General features: G+C 40.9%; 1 protein-coding gene across 6 annotated transcripts in view; it reads right to left on the bottom strand.

The window, feature by feature from the left end:
- PLD5 (phospholipase D family member 5) overlaps window positions 1-23,408 on the bottom strand; it is a 413,113-nt gene that overhangs the window by 289,642 nt on the left and 100,063 nt on the right. The window lies entirely within an intron of this gene.

Raw genomic sequence — 23,408 nt, 5'->3', positions numbered from 1 at the left:
ACCACTGCTGTTGTTGTTCAGTGTCTAGATCGTGTCTGAATCTGATCCCACAGACGGCAGCACACCAGGCTCCTCCGTTCTCCACTATCTCCCAGAGTTTGCTCAAATTCATGTCCATTGAGTCAGTGATGCCATACAACCATCTCATCCTTTCCCACCCTCTTCTCCTCTTGCCCTCAATTTTTCCAGGCATCAGGGTCTTTTCCAATTAGTCGGCTCTTCACATTAGGTAACCAGAGGACTGGAGCTTCAGCTTTAGCAACAGTCTTTACAATGAATATTCACGGTTGATTTCCTTTAGGATAGATTGGCTTGATCTCCTTGCAGTCCAAGGGACTCTGAAGAGTCTTCTCTAGCACCACAGTTCAAAAGCATCAGTTCTTCAGTGCTCAGCCTTCTTTATGGTCCAACTCTCACATCCATAATTGACTACTGGAAAAACCACTGCTTTGACGATACAGACATTTGTCAACAAAGTGATATCTCTGCTTTTTAATATGCTGTCTAGGTTTGTCAAAGCTTCTCTTCCAAGAAGCAAGCATCTTTTAATTTCATGGCTGCAGTCACCATCCACAGTGATTCTGGAGTCCAAGAAAATCAAGTCTGTCACTGTTTGCATTATTTCCCCATCTGTTTGCCATGAAGTGATGGGACTGATTGCCATGATCTTAGTTTTTGAATGGTGAGTTTCAAGCCAGCTTTTTCACTTGGCTCTTTCACCTTCATCAAAAGGCTCTTTAGTTCTTCACTTTCTGCCATTATAGTGGTATTTGCATATCTAAGGTTTTTGATATTTCCCAGCAATCTTGATTCCAACTCGTGATTCATCCATCGCAGCATTTCACATGATGTACTCTGCATATAAGTTAAAATAAGCAGGGTGATAATATACGACTTTGTCATATTCCTTTCCCAATGTTGAATCAATCCATTGTTCCATGTCTGGTTCTAACTGTTGCTTGCCAACATGCATACAGGTTTCTCAGGAGACAGGTAAGGTGGTCTGGCATTCTCATCTCTTTAAGAATTTTCCACAGTTTGTTGCGATTCAGTCAAAGGCCTTTAGCATAGTCAATGAAGCAGATGTTTTTTGGAATCCCCTTGCTTTTTCTATGATCCAACAGATGTTGGCAATTTGATCTCTGGTTCCTCTACCTTTCCTAAATCCAGCTTGTACATCTGGAAGTTCTTGGTTCGCATACGGTTGAAGCCTAGCTTGAAGGGTTTTCAGTATAACCTTGCTAGTATGTGAAATGAGCACAACTGCACAGTAGTTTAAACATTCTTTGGCCTTGCCTTTCTTTGGGCTTGGAATTAAAATGGACCTTTTTCAGTCCTGTGACCACTGTTGAGTTTTCCAAATTTGCTGACATATTGAGTGCAGCACTTTCACAGAGTCATCTTTTAGCAGTTTAAATAACTCAGCTGGAATTTCTTCACCTTCACTAGCTTTGTTGGTAGTGATGCTTCCTAAGGCCCACTTGACTTCACACTCCAGGATGTCTGGCTCTAGGTGAGTGATCACACCATAGTGGTTATCCAGGCCATTAAGAACTCTTTTGTATAGTTCTTCTGTGTATTCTTGCCACCTCTTCTTAATCTTTTCTGCTTCTGTTAGGTCCTTACCATTTCTGTCCTTTATTGTGACTATCCTTGCATGAAATGTTCCCTTGATATCTCCAATTTTCTTTAAGAGATTTCTAGTATTTCCCATTCTGTTGTTTCCCTCTGTTTCTTTGCATTGTTCATTTAAGAGAGCCTTCTTATCTCTCTGTTATTCTCTGAACTCTGCATTCAGTTGGGTGTATCTTTCCCTTTATCCTTGGCCTTTCACTTCTCTTCTTTCCTCAGCTATTTGTAAAGCCTCCTCAGACAACCACTTTGCCTTCTTGCATTTCTTTTTCTTTGGGATGGTTTTGTTCTCCGCCTTCTGTACAATGTCATGAACTTCCATCCATAGTTCTTCAGGCACTCTGCCTACCAGATCTAGTCCCTTGAACCTATTTATCACCCCCACTGTATAATCATAAGATATTTGATTAGGTCATACCTGAATGGCCTAGTGGTTTTCTTACTTTCTTTGATTTAAGCCTGAATTTTGCAATAATGAGCTCACAATCTGAGCCACAGTCATCTCCAAAGTGAAAAGCACAATGATGGCAGATGGGAATATGAAAGGCTTTCTACTTCATTTTAATACTTTGGAACCCAGCAGATCTTCCACTCCTGGAAATTTTACAAAGCCAAAACTCTATCATCCCATAAGGAAATTTAATTGCTTTCCTTTTTAACATACTTATTCCTAGACCAGTCTGCACCACTCCAAGCAGACTGATGATTAGTTGACAAATCTGTTTCATCCCGCCTACCAGAATCAACAGACAGCAGAGACTCTGCCTCTCCAAAACAGAAATGGACAGTTGTCCTTTTTTTCCCATTCTTTTCCTCATTTTAATGAGCAGATTCTGATTAGCAGACATTCTTCAATATTCTTACTAAATATTAATAGTTTTTCTCTAGTCTAAATAACAAAAATGTGTTTAAAGATGAGAGGACCAGGGAGGAAAACAATTGCAATAAGACTAAAAACAGACCTAAATCCATATAAACTTCTCTAGAGCTAAAATGGTAGAAGTTTTATCCTAAAAAAAGTTTCACAGACTTTCAAATGCCTTTCTGTGATTTTTTTTATCAGTTTATTGTCTCCATTTTAAGCAGACATACTGAATTGCAGCAGACTGTTAGAGAAAAGTAGGATGCTACAAAAACCTTCTCTAAGAAACAACTATTTTAGACACTTTGATACAGTAAGCATTAAAAAAAAATGAAAATGTACTTTGCTGAAATCTGGGATATGACAAAAATGAAAGCCAAAACCACTTTCTATTTTCCCTTGGCTTATAAACCAATTGCAGAGTATCACAGTTTTGTTCTATACGAGGACATGTTTACTCTCTGGCTAGAAAAGTAGCTCAACTACTCTTCCAATATTTATTCTAAAACAAAAAGTATTTTACTAGGTATAGAGTTATCAGTGAACGGTGGTTAGAAAAAGGAATGGAAATTCCTGCCTTAGCTTCAGTTGTTGTATGCTCAGTCATGTCTTATTCTTTGCAACCCCATGGACTATAGCCCACCAGGCTACTCTGACCATGGAATTTTCCAGGGAAGAATACTGGAGTGGGGTGCCATTTCCTACTCCAGAGGATCTTCCCAACCCAGAGATCAAACCTGTGTTTCTTGCATTGGCAGGTGGATTCTTTACAACTGTGCCACCAGGGAACTCCTGCCTTAATTTAGAAACTCCTTAAAATAGTTAATCAGGCAAACCTATCTGTGCAAAATGTCAGATTATCTTTAAAATTCGGAAGCATACCGCATAGCCTCGATGATTTCAGCTGTCAGCTGCAGGTTGTCTGTCCATTAAAAGTCATATTTAACTAAGCAGCTGCTCCCGCAGCCTGGTGGGTTACGGTCCATGGGGTCGCAGAGTCAGACACGACTGAAGCAACTTAAGATGCGTGCACGCACACTGCTCCCATAACCTGAAGCTCCCTACTCCTTATTTCCCCAGTACTTTATAATCTCATATTTTAGTTCTAAGCTGGGGAAACTTTGTGGAATAAACCTTTAACTGTACTAATTTTAACTGTGCTAGCTTTAGAGGAAGTAGGGAGGAAAAGGAACAAAGAAGAAGTTACAATGATAAAAATATGCTGCTACAACCAGCCCAGAATGTTTCAATATGCCGAAGAAGATGACAGAACTGCCAGTTTAGTCAGGGAGGCAGTCATACTCTTACGGGATGGATATCGAGGATTCTAGGCAAAGGTTCTCACTCTGTCTCAGGCAGAGGCAGCCACCTTCCTCTGAAGATGGATATGGTCCTGCCAGGCTGGATGGCATTTCACAGTCCCTTCAAGCCTCATGATGCCATGGCTCTGCACACAGCAAGCTACAGTTCAAAGGTGAATGACCACAAAAAAGTCATCCAGTGAGAAATAAGATGTCACAGTAATATTAAAACAAAAAAGAAAAATTGAACCTCCTTTGGTGCCAATCCAACATTTATATCTGCTAAAAGCAGTTTCATTTCAGTTTGGCAGAAAATGTTGCATATAACTCAGGAGTAAGACCACAAGCTTTCCTGAAATCATTTAACCCACAGGAAAGCAAACAAGTTGCTTAAGTTTAACTGCAGCAACTGTAAACAAGAACGGAAATATTCTTCATCCATTGATCAACATGTCTCTAGATATCAGAAACAACCTCAGAAAACTGTATGAAATATTTTCACAGATTTTCTTACTGATTACCATTTCTAATTATCATGAGTACATTCCCAATAGCATCTAAACCGTTTTTCTCTTTCTATATTGAAGACTAACCACCACTTCTACATGTTTAAATCACCATGAGGATTTGGTCATAGAGTAAAAGCAGAAATATGAATTTACAGATTAAAATGTTCATTGGCCATACTCTTCCACTAACCAAATAAATTTATAGATGCAATAATGAGTGAAAATATTTATGATATGAATGCAAGTTTTCTAATAAAAATTGAGAAATCATTTTTAAGTATTATTTGTAATCAATTTATCCTCCCACCCCAACTTCCCCTCCACCGCCAACACACAAAGACACAGAGAGCTACTGTTCTCCACTCCCCAGCTTGACCATGTGAAGCATCAGGCATGGTTCAGGCCCAGCTGCCTAGACATTATTTAGTGCTCATCGGCTTCATGAGTCTCTGGAGTGTGTGTGTATGTGCTCAGTCATGTCCAGCTCTTTGCGACCCCATGGACTGCAAACTTCCAGGCGCCTCTGTCCATGGGATTTTTTCAGGTAAGAATCCTGGAGTGGTCTGCCATTTCCTTCTTCAGGGGATCTTTCCAACCCTGTGATCAAACCTGGGTCTCCTACACTAGCAGGTAGATTCCTTACCACTGAGCCACCAGGGAAGTCCAATATGAATTCAGAGAGGACACAAACATTCAGTCCATTAAGACCTAGAAATGACCAAAAATCATCCATGCACTTGCCAGACACACCCTACTTATTTCCTACTCCGGGTGCTGGGAGGTTTCTCTGTGTAGACTCGGTCTCTTGCTACAACCAAGTCCCCATCCTAAAATGCCCAGGACCCAAAGCCTGGTGCTAACAGTCACTCACAGGCATGTATCTATCTTGTCCTGAGTTTGCTGCTGGGTTCCCCGTCATTGTTCTCTAATCAACAGCTGGATCTAGATGAACATGGAAGCGGCTGGACCCGTGAGCACTGTACCCTCCTGTCTGCCCCACAAGCAGCTCCACGGTGTGCCTCTGAAGCTGGGTCTCTGTGTTCCTTTCTCATCCTGTGTTCTGCCTCATGGTAGATCTTGTACTTGGATCCCACATCTCCTCTGGCCCTTCCTTCCCTGTGGTGCCCTTAAATGGACTAGAAGCCTCACCTCTAAGCCCTAAGTCATGCTACATGGCTCCAAGAAATGCGGCTTTGATTTAAAAGTTGCTACATAAGTCGGAATCATCCCATAGACAGTGATGAGCACAGACATTGATTAAAAGTTAGTGTAGCCATGATCACTTGGCTACAAGAGGAAGAGAGACCCCTTGGAGAATCTTTTCTAGGGAATTATGATAAGCAGCAAGTCATTCCCACGTGGCACTTAAATCTTTCATCCATATCACCTACTTCTACCCAAGGTCTTCATATTTCACTCTTACTTGATCTCAAATAATAAACTGTGTGGTGCACGTGGACTCTGCTCATAGCAAGTCATGCTGTTGCTCTATTTCTCTTTTATGGTTTATTTACACATCTTCTTTCGTTTTAGCTACTTTAAGAGACAACAAACACCAGAAGAACAACAATATTGATCAACACTGGCTGTAACCTAACAGATGGATTTAACTTTGCCAAGGGTAATAGAAATGCAAGTCACATATATCTGAACAGTCAAGCATCTGTTTATTCTGGAGATAACCTTTACCTTTTTAGCTGTGCCAGGTTTCAATAGCACTAGGAATCCAGTAGAAATCAGACTATGAAATCCTAACTGTGTTAAAAGATCATAAAGTCAGAGGAGTTTCAAGTCAGAGGCACAGAGAGACTGTGCACCAGCTGCTGCGTAGGCTCACATCTGACCCTTAGAGGGAAGTCACGGATAGTCACAGGAATCCTACAAGAAAATTTGAGAAACCACCTGCTACACTTAGTCATGTCTGACTCTCTGTGACCCTATGGACTATAGCCTACCAGGCTCCTCTGCCCATTGGATTTTCCAGACTAGAATACTGGAGTGGGTTGCCATTTCCTCCTCCAGAGGATCCTTCCGACCGAGGGATAGAACCCACGTCTCCTGATTGGCAAGCAGATTCTTTACTACTGAGCCACCTGAGAAGCCCACCTGCTATGCTTGCCATGAGCTAAAATGAAATGATCCATGTCACCAGCAACATGAAGGGAGCATACAGAAGTGGAAAGCGGGGATTCACGCGAACAGTGAAAGTAACAAATTCACCATGCTGTAATTATACTACTGATAAACATTTACTGAGCATCACTTATTATGGAGTAATAAACTATGGGGCCAGGACTGGAAAAGGTCAGTTTTCATTCCAATCCCAAAGAAAGGCAATGCCAAAGAATGCTCAAACTATTGCACAATTGCACTCGTCTCACATGCTAGTAAAGTAATGCTCAAAATTCTTCAAGCCAGGCTTCAGCAATACGTGAACCGTGAACTTCCTGATGTTCAAGCTGGTTTTAGAAAAGGCAGAGGATCCAGAGATCAAATTGCCAACATCTGCTGGATCATGGAAAAAGCAAGAGAGTTCCAGAAAAACATCTATTTCTGCTTTCTTGACTATGCCAAAGCCTTTGACTGTGTGGATCACAAGAAACTGTGGAAAATTCTGAAAGAGATGGGAATACCAGACCACCTAACCTGCCTCTTGAGAAATCTGTATGCAGGTCAGGAAGCAACAGTTAGAACTGGACATGGAACAACAGACTGGTTCCAAATAGGAAAAGGAGTATGTCAAGGCTGTATATTGTCACCCTGTTTATTTAACTTCTATGCAGAGTACATCATGAGAAACGCTGGACTGGAAGAAACACAAGCTGGAATCAAGATTGCCGGGAGAAATATCAAGAACCTCAGATATGCAGATGACACCACCCTTATGGCAGAAAGTGAAGAGGAGCTAAAAAGCCTCTTGATGAAAGTGAAAGAGGAGAGTAAAAAGTTGGCTTAAAGCTCAACATTCAGAAAATGAAGATCATGGCATCCAGTCCTATCACTCCATGGGAAATAGATAGGGAAACAGTGGAAACAGTGTCAGACTTTATATTTTGGGCTCCAAAATCACTGCAGATGGTGACTGTAGCCATGAAATTAAAAGACACTTACTCCTTGGAAGAAAAGTTATGAGCAACCTAGATAGCATATTCAAAAACAGAGATATTACTTTGCCGACTAAGGTCCGTCTAGTGAAGGCTATGGTTTTTCCTGTGGTCATGTATGGATGTGAGAGTTGGACTGTGAAGAAGGCTGAGTGCCGAAGAATTGATGTGTTTGAACTGTGGTGTTGGAGAAGACTCTTGAGAGTCCCTTGGACTACAAGGAGATCCAACCAGTCCATTCTAAAGGAGATCAACCCGGGGAATTCTTTGGAAGGAATGATGCTAACGCTGAAACTCCAGTGCTTTGGCCACCTCATGCGAAGAGTTGACTCACTGGAAAAGACTTTGATGCTGGGAGGGATTGGGGGCAGGAGGAGAAGGGGACGACAGAGAATGAGATGGCTGGATGGCATCACTGACTCGATGGACGCGAGTCTGAGTGAACTCCAGGAGTTGGTGATGGACAGGGAGGCCTGGCGTGCTGCTATTCATGGGGTCGCAAAGAGTCGGACACGACTGAGCGACTGAACTGAACTGAACTGAAACTATGGGGAGCTATGGCAGCAAACTTCTATCATAATATTTGTGTGTGTGTCACATTTTCTCAATTCATCCACCCTATATACAAACCCAAAGACTTCAGTGACCTCAGGGCAAGGTAGGAGGAAGTAAAGGGAATAACATTAGTGGGAAATACTGATATTTCCAAATCTAAGCTACTGATCCCTACTGGAAATTATAGCACAAAATTAGCTTATTATAAGAAAAGGTTGAAAGGAAGCTGCCAATTGAGAGTATCCCTCATTAATTTAAGTGACCATATGCTAATAAAGGAGGAGCCAGCACCCATGCCTCTGTGTGGCTTGTGCCCTGCTCAGCGCTCATAAGTGGAGCTGTATCTTAAGAATCCATCATCCAAAGCCAAAGCTTAAGACCATGGATAGACCTCTAAGATCTTTTTCCAACAAGACAGGCAGGTTTAAGTATAACCTCACAGGAGCAAATGAAATTTTCCCCTTTTTTCCAAGTTGAGCCTAAGAAAACTCATTCTGGCATAAAGCCTAGAGGACATGGAGTGTTTCAGGTGGGGTCCCCTGAGTAGGCACCACAGACAGCCACAGCAAAGGACAGGGCTGATGGAGGCCACCTTCTTGGGCATTTCTGTTCATTTTTTTTCCAATTAGATTTGTGGTATAGGAACGCCAAATGAAAAACCATAAGGGAACAACCACAGTGGGGAAAAGCCAAAGAGACAAAAGGCAGATTTCAACAGGAAAATGTGGCCTCTTAAAACAACACAGATAACAGCCTTGGAATTTTTCAGATTAAAAAAAAGAAATCACACCCTAAATGCTGCCAGTTTGACTCTGCGCCCATCTCATCCCCATGTCAAAGTTTCTGTGGCAGATGGTAAGGAGCAAAATGACCCAAAAATGTCAGTCCTTTTTTCTTCTAATAAAGAGAAGCTATCAAAAATACACAAAACAGCAGAGAGCATGGCAAAAAGGAACAATGTGAGTACCCTTGTTCCGTAGAAACGGAGCAACACATATTAGTTCTCTGAATTTTGGAATCTTTCCCCCAAATATGGCTTAGGCTTAATAGAGGGCTTTTAAGTAAATTTTTTTTTAACTTTTTTAGTTGGTTTGCTTTGAGAGATGTTACTTGCAGATTGTATTAAACATACAATATATAGTGAAAAGTGGCTTCCCAGGTGGGTGCAGTGGTAAAGAATCCACCTGCCAATGTAGGAGATGCAAGAGACTTGGGTTTGATTCCTGGGTCAAGAAGACCCCCTGCACAAGGAAATGGCAACCCACTCCAGTCTTCTTGCCTGAAAAATACAATTGACAGAGGAGCCTAGTGAGTTACAATCCAGGAAGTCGCAAAGAATTGGACATGACTGAGGATACACATAACGTGAAAAGTAGGTGCCTCCTCCCCTCACTCCTGATAGAGTTCTCTTTCTCTGAAGGAACCATTCTTACCAGACTTTTCCGCATCCTCATCTTTAATCCTAGGATAGAGGTATATATGTGTTTGTGTTGCTCCCTCTTTTTACACAAATAAAAGTAAGAAAGCAAATGCACAAATAAAACAATCTAAATATATTGCCTGCACCTTGCATTTTCAAGTTAATATTTTAAGGATATTATTCTGTATTTATTCTTTCACTTACTCATTTTGGGGATAAATTAGTTTAGTAGTGAATAAACTAATGTCCTTACTCCAAGAAAGCATAGTAGAAGGGCTCATGTCAAAAAATAAAATCAACGTCTAATAAGTATGTATTACATCAGATGTATTATTTTTAAAAAATAAAGCAGGGTAAGGGGACAGGGTAGCCATGTTGTGATGGGAAAGAGGAAGGCTTGCTCTGTGTGATGACATTTCAGGAGTGACCTCAAGAGAAGATCATGTGGCTATCAGAGGAATAACTGATCAGACAGCAGGAAGAGGATGTGCAAAGGTCCTGGGACAGGTGTGTGGTGATCACAACTGAGGATCAGCAAGGAGGTCACCATGGCTTCTGCACATTAAGCAAGGGAGTGATAGGAAATGAGGTCACAGGATGAAGAAGGGAGCCAGATTATGCAGACTCCTGTAGCCCTTGGTCAAATATTTGGCTTTTACTCTGAGTGAGATGGGAAGTCACCAGCAAGTCTGGAGTGACATGCTAGACACACATCTCAGAATGATTATTCTGACTACTATGCTGAGAAATTTCGGGTGGCAAGGTTGGAAACAAGAACCTAGTCCAGGCAAAAGGTGATGCTGGCAGAGGCCAGGATGGAGCAGTGGAAACGGTGGATGGTGGTTGGATTCTGGATGCCTTGTGAATGTGGAGCTGTCAGAAGCTGCTGATGAATTGGATGTGGAGAATGAAAAGAAAGAGAAGTGCCAAGGAGGACTCTCGAGAGTTCTAGCCTGAGTCCTGAGAGTTACTGCAAAGACAAAGTTGCTGTTTATTGAAATGAGAAGGCTGTGGGAAGAGCAGAGCTCAGGAAAGAGAAGCAGTGAAGACCCTACTGATTTAGTTATTAGCTGCAATGAGTCTTCAGCACTGTGCACTGGCTTTCTCCAGCTGTGGCGAGTGGGGCTACTCTTCATTGCAGTGTGTGAGCTTTTCATTGTGGTGGCTTCTCTTGCTGTGGAGCACAAGCTCCAGAGAGTATGGGCTTCAGTAGTTACAGCACACAGGCTTAGTAATTGTGGCTGGCAGGCCCTAGAGTAGGGGCTTAGTTGCCCCTCAGCTCATGGAATCTCCCCAGACCAGGGATCAAACCCGTGTCTCCCACATCGGCAGGCATGTTTTTAACCACTGAGCCACCTGAGAAGTCCAAGGCATTGATTTTAGACATAGCAGGTTTGATATGTCTATGAAAGAAAGAGAAGTCGCTCAGTCGTGTCTGACTCTTTGCAACCCCATGGACTGTAGCCTACCAGGCTCTCTGCCCATGGGATTTTCCTGGCAAGAATACTGGAGTGGGTTGTCATTTCCTTCCCCAATGTCTATGAGACCTCCAAGTAGAAATGTCAAAGAGCCCATAGGACATATGAGTCTTAAAGTAAGGCAGAAGCCAGGGATGGGGGGAGAGACGTGGGAGATTTCAGCACACAGCTGACATTCTAAAACATGTATTTCTTACAAACATTTATGTTACATATATTCTACTCAGACTTCACTTGAACTTTTCAAACAGCTGCATAATAGGAAACTTTTTAGATTAAATTCATTTTTATATTAAGTTTAAATGAAGACCACTGTTTTGTGAAAAGTCAGAATATACAGTTGGTCCTCGATATTCATTGAGTCTGTATTTGCAAATTTGCCTACTTGTGAAAATGTATTTGGAACACTAAAATCAATTCTTGCCTTCATGGTAAACCACAGACTGGTGGAAACCTTAACTCACTCAACACACATTTTCCCAGCTGAGCTGTCTTCTTGTTTCTGCTTCCATACCATAAAGAATTGTCCACTTCGTGGTCCACTCCCTGTCACGTGTTTTTTGCTCTTTTTGTGTGTGCTTTTCTATTTTCTGGTGATTTCTCTTTAAAATGTATCCAAGCGAAGCACTGAAGTGCTTTCTGGTGTTCCTAAGTGCAAAAAGGTTGTGATGTGACTTACAGAGAAAATACATGTGTTAGAAAAGCTTGGTTCAGGCAAGGGTTATAGTGTCCAGTGGCTTAGAGTTCAATGTTAAAGAGTCAACAATATATATTAAATAAAGTGTCTTTAGATAGAAACACACATAGCTCAAGGTTATATACTGACTGAAGAAAATGGTATGACCAGAGGTTTGGAATCTAATGCTGCACTTCCTCTAGAAGTAACTGGTTAGTATTCACTAATTAGTGTTATAGTGACTTTTTAGGACGTAACTGCCACGTAATGAGAACTGACTGGTTTGTTTTTTGATCATTTCATAGCTCAGTGGTAAAGAATCCTCCTGCCAAGTAGGAGATGTGGGTTTGATCCCTGGGTTGGGAAGATCCCCTGGAGGAGGGCATGGTAACTCACTCCAGTGTTCTTGCCTGGAAAATCCCATAGACAGACGAGCCTGGAGGGCTACAGTCCATGAGGGTCACAAAAATGTCAGATACAACTTAGAAACTAAACAACAATAACAACCCTTCACATGGGAAGCAAAAGACTGAAATTACTTGGAGAAATCATCTACCACTACTCTGCGTCTTAAGAACCTCATGGAAGCCAACCCATAAAGCTGGGGCTATGACCTATTTTTAAGAAGCAGTAGAGAAGAAAAACCCAAAACAAACAAACGACAACAACAAAAACCCTCCATTAATAAGTGCAATGATCTGTGCACAGCGAACTTTAATAAATGTCACTGACTGACAATTTTCAAAACCAGTTGGAGTATCTAATGGCTTTCCTTGTCGGAAAAGTATCTTTGTATCTTACCCAAATCCCACTGCAGTTTAAAATCCCATCTACTCTTTTGTGTTCACGGGAGAAATGAAAACTTGCTAAGCACCAGCTTCTGCTCTAAGTCCATCATACACTCAAACACATTAAATTGCCCCAGGCTCTTCCATTCTCTAAGTAAAGTAATTCCATTTACTTTAATATTTCTTTCTTAGGGCTTATTTTCCATCCTCTAATCAGTCAAATACAATTCTTCCTGCTTTTAAACACTTACAATCATGTCATCCTTTTTGCCCTGTTAAATGATGAATTGCAATTTCCATCTCGTTGCCTCCAGAGCCCACACTGTCAGTCATAAATGTTTAACTGGTAAGGTCGTTTCCTATCAAGATCTCCATGAGCAACTGCTTTAATATGTAATTGTTCTTCTGATCTTTCTATTTAGGGATTCCCCTTCTTGTATTATAAAAATATTTTTACAATCAAACCATGTTATTAAAGACAACAGGTCAAATGCAAAGACAGAAAAGGCTTTTTATATTTAAAAAAAGTTAATAAAGTAACACTGAAGACAATCAGCCTATAAATGCAAGTTAATTATAAAGAGATTTAATGTTTACTGGACTGCAAGGAGATCCAACCAGTCCACCCTAAAGGAGATCAGTCCTGGGTGTTCATTAGAAGGTCTGATGTTGAAGCTGAAACTCCAATAATTTGGCCACCTGATGCGAAGAGCTGACTCTTTGGAAAAGACTCTGATGCTGGGAAAGATTGAGGGCAGGAGGAGAAAGGGACGACAGAGGATGAGTTGGTTGGATGGCATCACCGACTCAATGGACATGAGTTTGGGTAGGCTCTGGGAGTTGGAGATGGACAGGGAGGCCTGGTGTGCTGCAGCTCATGGGGTCGCAAAGAGTCAGACACAACTGAGAGACTGAACTGAACTGAACTGACCCAAGTTTTAGAACATGTCCACCTTGAAGATTTGGGGATTTGGGTGCAGGTACCATTGGGTTTCCCTGGTAGCTCAGGTAGTAAAGAATCCGCCTGCAAGGCAGGAGACTTGGGTTCGATCCCTGGGTTGGGAAGATACCCTGGAAAAGGGAATGGCAAACCACTCCAGTATTCTTGCCTGGGAAATCCCATGGACAGAGAAGCCTGGTGGGCTACAGCCCATGGGGCTGCAAAGAGTCGGACATGCCTGAGTGACTAACGCACTTCACACACACTTCTGCAGGTACCCTTTCTTTTTGGTCCTCGTTAGCAATGTATCTTGTCATTGAAAGGAGCTCTTAAAAAAGGATTTCTCTCTTTTAAAAGTAATAGTTTTATTCATCCATCTTTAGGCAACAGTGTGCTTTTGAGTCACCTTAGAGGATAGAAATGAAGCTTGGTTGTACCAAGCATCTAGATGCTTGAAAGTGGCTCACCAGTCCCAAGAACTGAGTCCAGCCAATTCTGTTGTGCTGAATGGACGGGAAGAAATGACACCTGAATGTCCTGGGTGGAGTGTGGTTCCTAAATTATCAGTGCTTATGCTTGATGTATCAATAAAATGATTAAAGAGTGAGGATTATTTACCTGAGGCTGATTGTTTAATAAATCTATAAGCACAGACTATACGCCATTTTTCAAAGTTTATACATTTGACCAATTATAAGGGCCAGCTGGACCATATAAAGAGCAAAGGTGAATTGGGAGACCTTTAACTCTCATACTTTAGAATCACAGAGATCTCAGCTCCAAGGGAGCTGAGATATTGCCTTGTGGACTCATCCCCATGCTTCTCTTCCTTTACTTCCAGCTCTCTTTTCAACCCACAAACTAAGCAAAGAACACCATACCTTTCTGAAAACCTTAACTTCTCTTATTTCTTTGATCATTACTTTACTCAACACTCTTAAAATTAGGTCACTTACCCTCTTGATGTTGTACAAGTGAAATAGCAAAAGAAATGGATTGGCAATTGCTTCAACTTGAATGTACAAAAATGCTTAGTCAGTATTATTAAATAACTTTGCAGGAAAATTGGAAATAACAACCATGTCCCCTAAAAAGATGACAGAGTTAAATATATTGGCATGGAATGATGGCTACAATAAATTAAGTAAAAAATTCAAGACCAAACAGTACATTGATAAATAATACTCATAAGTGAGTGTTTACTGATACATATAAATAAAATAATATTATTTTTTTTGTTTTCTCAACAAATATTAAATGTGCCATGAACTCTTCTAAAGATCGAGATTTTGATGGGAGACACAGTTCCTACCCTTGGGTGTTCACAGCCTGTTGGGGAGGTAAACGTCATTGTTCAGTCACTCAGCCATGTCCAACTCTTTGCAACCCCATGGACTTCGGCACATCACCTTCCCTGTCCTTCACCATCTCCTGGAGTTTGCTCAAACTCGTGTCCATTGAGTCGGTGATGCCACCCAAACATCTCATCCTCTGTCGTCCCCTTCTCCTCCTGCCCTCAATCTTTCCCAGCATCAGGGTCTTTTCCAATGAGTCAGCTCTTCCCATCAGGTGGCCAAAGCACTGGAGCTTCAACTTCAGCATCGGTCCTTCCAATAAATATTCAAGATTGATTTCCTTTAGGACTGACTGTTTTGATCTCCTTGCAGTCCAAGGGAGTCTCAAGAATCTTCTCCAACAACACAGTTCAAAAGCATCAGTTCTTTGACGCTCAGCCTTCTTTATGGTCCAGCTCTCACATCCATATATAATTTCTGGAAAAGCCATAACTTTGATTATATGGACTTTGTCAGACCTTAGATAAACATTAATCAGATAATAATATAATAAAAACTGTATGTGTGTGAAGTATATATGCATACAAGTGAGTGTGTATATTTATATAAGGAAAAGGCTAAAATCACATTTAAAACCAACAGGTATTACCCGTGAATGATCTTTTTTTTTTTTTATTTTCAGCATGCTATAAATTTTCAATTATCATTGCTTTCTTTTGTAATTAGAAAAAAAATTAATTGGATTTACTGTTTCTTATTTAGTTTCCTCAGGTCTACATCAGGCTACCTTTAGATTTAGTGATTAGCTCTCTTCTGTCTTCCCTTAAGATAAAAAACAATGTTGTCTATTTCCTGACTTCAGGAGAAGGCAATGGCACCCCACTCCAGTACTTCTGCCTGGAAAATCCCATGGACGTAGGAGCCTGGTAGGCTGCAGTCCATGGGGTCACTAGGAGTTGGACACAACTAAGTGACTTCACTTTCACTCACTGGAGAAGGAAATGGCAACCCACTCCAGTGTTCTCGCCTGGAGAATCCCAGGGACGGGGGAGCCTGGTGGGCTGCTGTCAATGGGGTTGCACAGAGTCAGACACGACTGAAGCGGCAGCAGCAGAATGCATAAGAGCGTACTGCTTTGACACATGTGAAAGTAACAGCAGTAAGAGGTAACTGAGAAAAAACCAGTCAGACACATCATTTTCTGAGACACATGGATGGTTATCCAAGGCAGGGGAACAGAGACCCATCTTCTCCTCAAGGTCCAAGGGAGCTTACATTTACTTGTACTTGGCAATGCTTTTTTAGCAACCCTCTGCTAAAGCTGAAGCATCAATTACATGGCATTTTTAAAGATTTCTTTATCTGTTTATTTACTTATTTACATTTTGGCTGTGCTGGGTCTTCGTTGCTGCACATGGACTTTGTCCAGCTGCAGCGAGTGGGGTGGGGGGCCGGTACCCTAGTAGCGGTGTGCAGGCTTCTCATTGCAGTGGCTTTTCTTGTTGCGGAGCACAGGCTCTAGGCTGCGGGGGCTTCAGTAGTTGTGGTGCATGGGCTTAGTTGCTCCACGGCATGTGAGATCTTTCTGGACCAGGGATCGAACCCATGTGCCCTGCATTGGCAGGGAGATTCTTAACCACTAGACCACCAGGGAAGCTCCCGTTATATCTTAATATGAAAGTCTGACTATTATTTCTGATGAGACTTCTTACAAAGAATTGCAGATAAATAACTTGCAAAATACTTTATGCTTTGTTATTTATATTTTTGCACTTTACAATTGTTTCCAGTACTTTTAGTAGTTCTTATGAAATGAGAGTAAAGGTTCTGCCATCTCTTCTGACATTCAGAGAACCTCTGATGAGACCACAGAACTCTACCTCACTAAAGGCTCAAAGTAAAGTAATGCTCAAAATTCTCCAAGCCAGACTTCAGCAATACGTGAACCGTGAACTTCTTGATGTTCAAGCTGGTTTTAGAAAAGGCAGAGGATCCAGAGATCAAATTGCCAACATCTGCTGGATCATGGAAAAAGCAAGACAGTTCCAGATAAACATCTATTTCTGCTTTCTTGACTATGCCAAAGCCTTTGACTGTGTGGATCACAAGAAACTGTGGAAAATTCTGAAAGAGATGGGAATACCAGACCACCTAATCTGCCTCTTGAGAAATCTGTATGCAGGTGAGGAAGCACCAGTTAGAACTGGACATGGAACAACAGACTGGTTCCAAATAGGAAAAGGAGTATATTGTTACCCTGCTACTTAACTTCTATGCAGAGTACATCATGAGAAACGCTGGGCTGGAAGAAACACAAGCTGGAATCAAGATTGCCAGGAGAAATATCAGTAACCTCAGATATGCAGATGATACTACCCTTATGGCAGAAAGTGCAGAGGAACTAAAAGCCTCTTGATGAAAGTGAAAGAGGAGAGTGAAAAAGTTGGCTTAAAGTTCAACATTCAGAAAATGAAGATCATGGCATCTGGTCCCATCACTTCATGGGAAATAGATGGGAAAACAATGGAAACAGTGTCAGACTTTATTTTTTGGGCTCCAAAATCACTGCAGATGGTGACTGCAGCCATGAAATTAAAAGACACTTACTCCTTGGAAGAAAAGTTATGAGCAACCTAGATAGCATATTCAAAAGCAGAGACATTACTTTGCCAACTAAGGTCCATCTAGTCAAGGCTATGGTTTTTCCAGTAGTCATGTATGGATGTGAGAGTTGGACTGTGAAGAAGGCTGAGCACCGAAGAATTGATGCTTTTGAACTGTGGTGTTGAAGAAGACTCTTGAGAGTCCCTTGGACTACAAGGAGATCCAACCAGTCCATTCTGAAGATCAACCCTGGGATTTCTTTGGAAGGAATGATGCTAAAGCTGAAACTCCATACTTTGGCCACCTCATGCAAAGAGTTGACTCATTGGGAAAGACTTTGATGCTAGGAGGGATTGGAGGCAGGAGAGAAGGGGACAACAGAGGATGAGATGGCTGGATGGCATCATTGACTCGATGGACGTGAGTCTGAGTGAACTCCGGGAGTTGGTGATGGACAGGGAGGCCTGCGTGCTGCGATTCATGGAGTCACAGAGTCGGACACGACTGAGTGACTGAAGTGAACTGAAAGGCTCAAAAAGTAACAGGGACTCGGCCACCAGATTTGGAAAATGACCTGGCCAATGTCCACCATAAAACATTCCAAAGGCTTACTGTGAAGCATCAAAGTTCATTTAAAAAGTTGCTTACATATATATTTTTTTGTAAATGGCACACACTCATGTTTATAAAGAACATGGTCCAAATAAGGAAAAGAATAAAGAAGAAAGTTTGAAAATATCCCCAAATTCCATAAGTGTTAATGTGGTGAACATATTTCTCTATATCTCTATCCACGCACAGGGCTGTATTGATATAGTGCTATATAATACGATCATTCGCTTCTTTTTTTTAAAGCAAAAATGAAAGAGCGCATATAAAGCTTAAAAATAAGGACAACTCAATTTGGGAGGTGAAGATCATGAGATATCTCATGAAGGGAGCTTTGGGTCCCAGTGATGCCCCACTCTTTGAACTGGGTGCTGATTACAAGACTGTGATCATTTTGCAAAAATGTGATGTACATTTCTGCCTTATATACTTTTTTAGTTTGCATCTTATACTTGAGTGAAAATTTTTTACATAAAACTCCCTGACTAAAGTAAATCAATATGCCAAGCAAATGAAGGAGAAGGTAAAAGAGAGGAAACATATATAATCCTAGAACCAATTAAGTCTATTTTCATGCTTTAATTTCAGTCTTTAATTTTTAGTATCTTAAAAATTTATCTGTTATTTGTTAATGTTCTTTCACACAAAGAGTATTAATATTTCTTAACAGCATATTCTAAGTCCTAGAAAGAGTAAATGGTCTTCATGTTTTTCAGCATATTAAACATAAGTTACATAGTTTTATAAAGAATCTTCATGGTAAGTGAACATAAATTGGGGGAATCTTTAGGTGTAGCAACATATTACAATATAGCCTGTGCTGGCTATGACAGAACCCCTCAGCCAATAAGCCACACTTTCTATGAACTGATTAATCAACCAGTGTCAGTCAGAAACATTAAAGTCATATAGATACAGCATAACAGTTAGTTTAAAAGTAAGATTTATTAATTATATACAGGTGTAATTTTCCTTTGCTCTCTATTTTAGCCATTTCTTAAAACATTCCTATACATGTTCTGGGGCTTCCCAGGTGGCGCTACTGGTAAAGAACCAGCCTGCCATTGCAGGGCACATAAGAAAAGCAAGTTCAATTCCTGAGTTGGGAAGATCCCCGGGAGGAGGGCATGGCAACCCACTCCAGTATTCTGGCCTGGAGAACCCCATGGACAGAGGAGCCTGGCAGACTACAGTCCATAGAGTCACAAGGAGCTGGACACGACTGAAGCAACTTAGCACAGCACAGCATACATGTTTTATTATATTTTGATGTCACTTTTGAAACCAAATAAACACAGCAATTAAATAAATGAGGAAATTAATCCAAGCACTTTTGTAACACAAGTTATAAATCCAAATAGAGCAAATTTCAGAACGCAAACACCAAATTTCTCCAAGTAGATATATACCTGCCCTGCAAGGGTGGGGCCACAACAAGGGGGTGCTGACTCAGGGTAGTGGGTTTGGGGGGAGTCTGGGATCTTCATAGATCCAGTAAGCAGCTGTTTATAGTCAAGTCCTTTAGGAATCCAGGATGTCTGGGAAGATTATCCACACACAGGACTGGTAAACCCAAAGAGTAAGACAGGAAGTAAAAGATGGGTAAGAAGGGACACTTATGAATGAGGAGCACTGGAGCAAGAAACGAAAGGGAGGAGAGAGCAAACTTGGACTATCATAAGCTCCACTGGAAGCTGAGAAGTCTGATGTTATTCCTGTGCTCACACTTACAGCAGGGCATTTAAAGCTGAGTTAAAGGCTAAAAATCTAAACTATACCATTTTTCCTCTGAGCAGCTCCTCAGAGACTTTGTCCATCTTGAATCTATTTAATTTCTAGGTTATGCAGCTAATTGGTGTCTTTATTCTAGGTCTCCCATCTATCACATTGATTTTACAATCAACATTAGGCTAAATCAGCAACAACTTAAATGGTATTCCATCCATCATCCCATACAAACTGGCTCTTGTGTCTTCTCACCAAATGGGACTTATTCAGCATCCATCATGAATTGTCTATACCCAGGGGACTAATCAACAGCATGAAAATTTGAACTGAGCTCACATTTTGCTTATTTTCAGCTTGGCAGTTCCTTTAGCTATCAAGTGTAGCTCACAGAAGACAACAGACAGATGAATGAGAGACAATTCATCTTCATTACACTATTGATACGTGCAGTTTATAATTTTTTAATGCTCTTGACACCATCTTCAAGGAGAAACTCAAAGCTAACCATTGCATTCAATAACCTAAAACTTGTCAGCAAAGAATCCTTTTCCATCAGCATCATACCCACCCTAATTAATAAAATCATTTAGATATTTATTATATGTTTGGGTTTTTTTTTCAAGTTTTATATCCTCTCATCCTCCACATCCTTCCATTAGTTTTATCAAGGTGGCTACCAGTTATCAATCATCAAGAAAAGAACATTGTAGCCATTAGTTATTTATAGTTATATCCAATCTGTTCTCTTCATGTTACTTTCAAACTTCTAGAATCTGTGAACACATGAATGTAGGTGTAGATAATCTCCTCTGATCCTCTGAAGCCAGCTTCTCTTAAGGGACATAATCAAAATACCACTTTATATTGTCAGCCTCCACATTCTTTCCAGAACACAATGCATTGTCGCTCACTTCTAAACACCTTATTGGACTTTGGGTAACAGACTATAGGAATTACCTATTATATATTTGACTCTCATACTTTTTCTTCCTTGATATATGCCTTTATTCATTCAACAAGACACAGAACCTACTATGCACGAAGTACTATGTCAGGCAAAGTAGGAATTGCAGCCAGTGGACTTTTATTCACATTTCTTGAGCCACCTGCTTCAAGTGTGAGGGTCTTTGCTTTTGTTTTTCGTATTTCACATCTAATCAGTGGCCAGGATATATGAAGTTTTCTTTCACATTATCTTCTTTTTTTCCCACTTTCTTCCCACCACCCTATTTTAAATTCTTACCATCCTGTACCTGCTGCTGCTGCTAAGTCGATTCAGTTGTGTCCAACTCTGTGCGACCCCATAGATGGCAGCCCACCAGGCTCCCCTGTCCCTGGCAAGAACAGGAGTGGGTTGCCATTTCCTTCTCCAATGCATGAACGTGAAAAGTGAAAGTGAAGTCATTCAACTGCGTACAACTCTTCGCGACCCCATGGACTGCAAACTACCAGGCTCCTCCGTCCATGGGATTTTCCAGGCAAGAGTACTAGAGTGGGGTGCCGTCGCCTTCTCCAATCCTGTACCTAGATAATTTCAAAAGCTTCCTCCCAATCTGTCTCTCTGCAAGGCTCCAACCTAATCAAACACCTTACTTATTCTAGAAACAGTATGTTATAGCAATATATTAATATCATTATTACAATGATACAATAGAGGTTAAGAATCATTATTTGCTTTTTGTAGATAACAACATTAATTGTTAAAGAGTTTTTTTTTAAGTCCCAAATCACATAACTAATGCATGACTCACACAGAAATTTAATTCTAGGTCTGAATACATTTAAACCCTCTTTCCGTAACATCAGACTAACTCCCAGTTTAAGGGAATTGTTTAGGGGAAATCAGCCAGAATGGGAAGAAAAGGTATGAATTATGCTGGCATGAAAAGAACAGGAAACCAAACAAGTGACATGGAGAAGGAAGAACAGACCTGTACATGGGACCAGATGGGCTACGAAGAGGAGAGAAATGTCCAAGATTTTTTGGTAGTTTTAGACAGTGGGTCATTGGAGGTTTGGCCTGGCTTTGCTTTCTCTATGTCTTGGAAAGCTGTATGATGAGATGGTTTAAGAAGTAAGGGCCCGAATTTGTTCCCAGTCTGGCACTACCTCTTACTAGCTGCATGTCCTTAGGAATGCACTTAACTTCACTGTGCCTTATGTCAATACAATGGGGATAATAATAAACCTGCTTAAAAGGAAGTTTGAGGATTTTTTATAATTTATTTATTTTTAATTGAAGGATCATTGCTTTACAACATTGGTTTGATTTCTCCCATACATTAACGTGAATCAGCCATAGGTATATCTATGCCCCCTCCCTCCTGAATCTCTCTCCCACCTCTCACCCTTTCCTGCCCCTGTAGGTTGTTATAGAGCCCCAGTGTGAGTTCCCTGAGTCATATGGCAGATTTCCATTGGCTATCTATTTTACACACGGTAGTGTTCAAATTGCTGCCCTGCAAATAGGTTCATCAGTACCAAGGCTGAGGATTATTAAAGTGCTAACAACACTTGGATCCCAGCACATATGTCCTCAATATTTATAAAATATTATTTACATCCATGCATTTCTTTTTCTTTCAAATAACTTAATATTTATATAGAATGGATTCAGTTATTTGCATTTCCTTTAAGTTTATAAATAAAGCCCAAAAAAGCAACGAGAGGTCACAGCCCAAGCCAGGCTGACTTATTTGGTATAACATCCAGCAAGCCCTGACATGCTCTGGATTCTAATCAGGTCAAGGAGACGGTTTTTCATAGTGTCTTTTCTCTTGGATAAGTGAGAGAACTGATCGTATTTGCATGATGAGAAACAAGACTGGCTTCCTTTTCATCATGGAAGGGATTTAATGAAAATCCAACCTACAAATTCACTCTCCTTATAGTCAAAGACTGGTTTTTCAACCCACTGTTCTCTGCACAGAGCTCTCACTAAAACGAAAGGTGAAGTATGGTTTCCTTTGCAAAAGCTGGCCAGTTAGGACACCTTCCCTGCAAAATTGTTACCATATCAGTGTTTGCAGTTAAGAGTTCAGTTAGACTCAAGCATTTACTTTAATATACAGTGGGGTAATTTTTCCAACTCTCCAAATAATAACTAATCAAAATAGCCAGAGGGTGGCCTGGATGCAAACATGCCAACAATCTGCAATCACTCTCTTGGTTCCCACCGTCCCTTCCCCCTACTCCATAGGGAAGTTTGCGCCTTCGGAGGTCTTTATATCTTCATCAGGTTGTGCTACTGCCCTTAAGTGATCTCAGCCCCTGACTGGCTCCTTGTTTTCTCCCTAAATACTGTACATAACCATCACTATGCTTATGTGTATGCTCATGCTTAAGACCCATTGGCAAGGGACTCTTGGCAAGGGACTCTATCTGCATTTCAGCCCCGTTCTTTTTAATCCTTAAAGGAATGTTCCCAGGCTAATTAAAGAGAAAAACAGAATTATTATGCCCCAAGAATTCAGGCAAAACATTCCCAAGCACTAAGAAGCCCTAATGAATCCTCGTGCTGGACATGCTGATTCTCAGCCATCCTGCTGGTTTAGGAGAAATGGGGTGAGTTTCTGCAAAGTTCTCTTCACTGGACAGGAAAACTTCTAAAATTGATGAGATGATAAAAGGTACCAGGTGTTAACTAAGGAAGGGAAAATCTGACCCTCATCTTTGCTGCTTTATTTCTGTGGTCGGTTTGCTTATGAGTAAGTGAGCTAGGACGGATGATAAGGCCAGGAAGAGAAAGGAAATATTCTTACGAATCCAGCTTCCAGTTTCCCCTCTTGTGAATTGTTAGAAAAGCAGACTTACTTCTAAAAATTCCCACATCCCTTTCATCAGCACTTTCTTCATTCATCTGGATTATAAACGGAATAATCATTTCCCACACATCAGCTGTGCAGTC

The sequence above is a fragment of the Ovis aries genome, chromosome 12 (genome assembly GCF_016772045.2).
Source record: "Ovis aries strain OAR_USU_Benz2616 breed Rambouillet chromosome 12, ARS-UI_Ramb_v3.0, whole genome shotgun sequence".
NCBI lineage: Eukaryota > Metazoa > Chordata > Mammalia > Artiodactyla > Bovidae > Ovis > Ovis aries.
The sequence above is the reverse complement of the archived record's forward strand: the minus strand, read 5'-3'. Positions and strand labels throughout refer to the sequence as shown.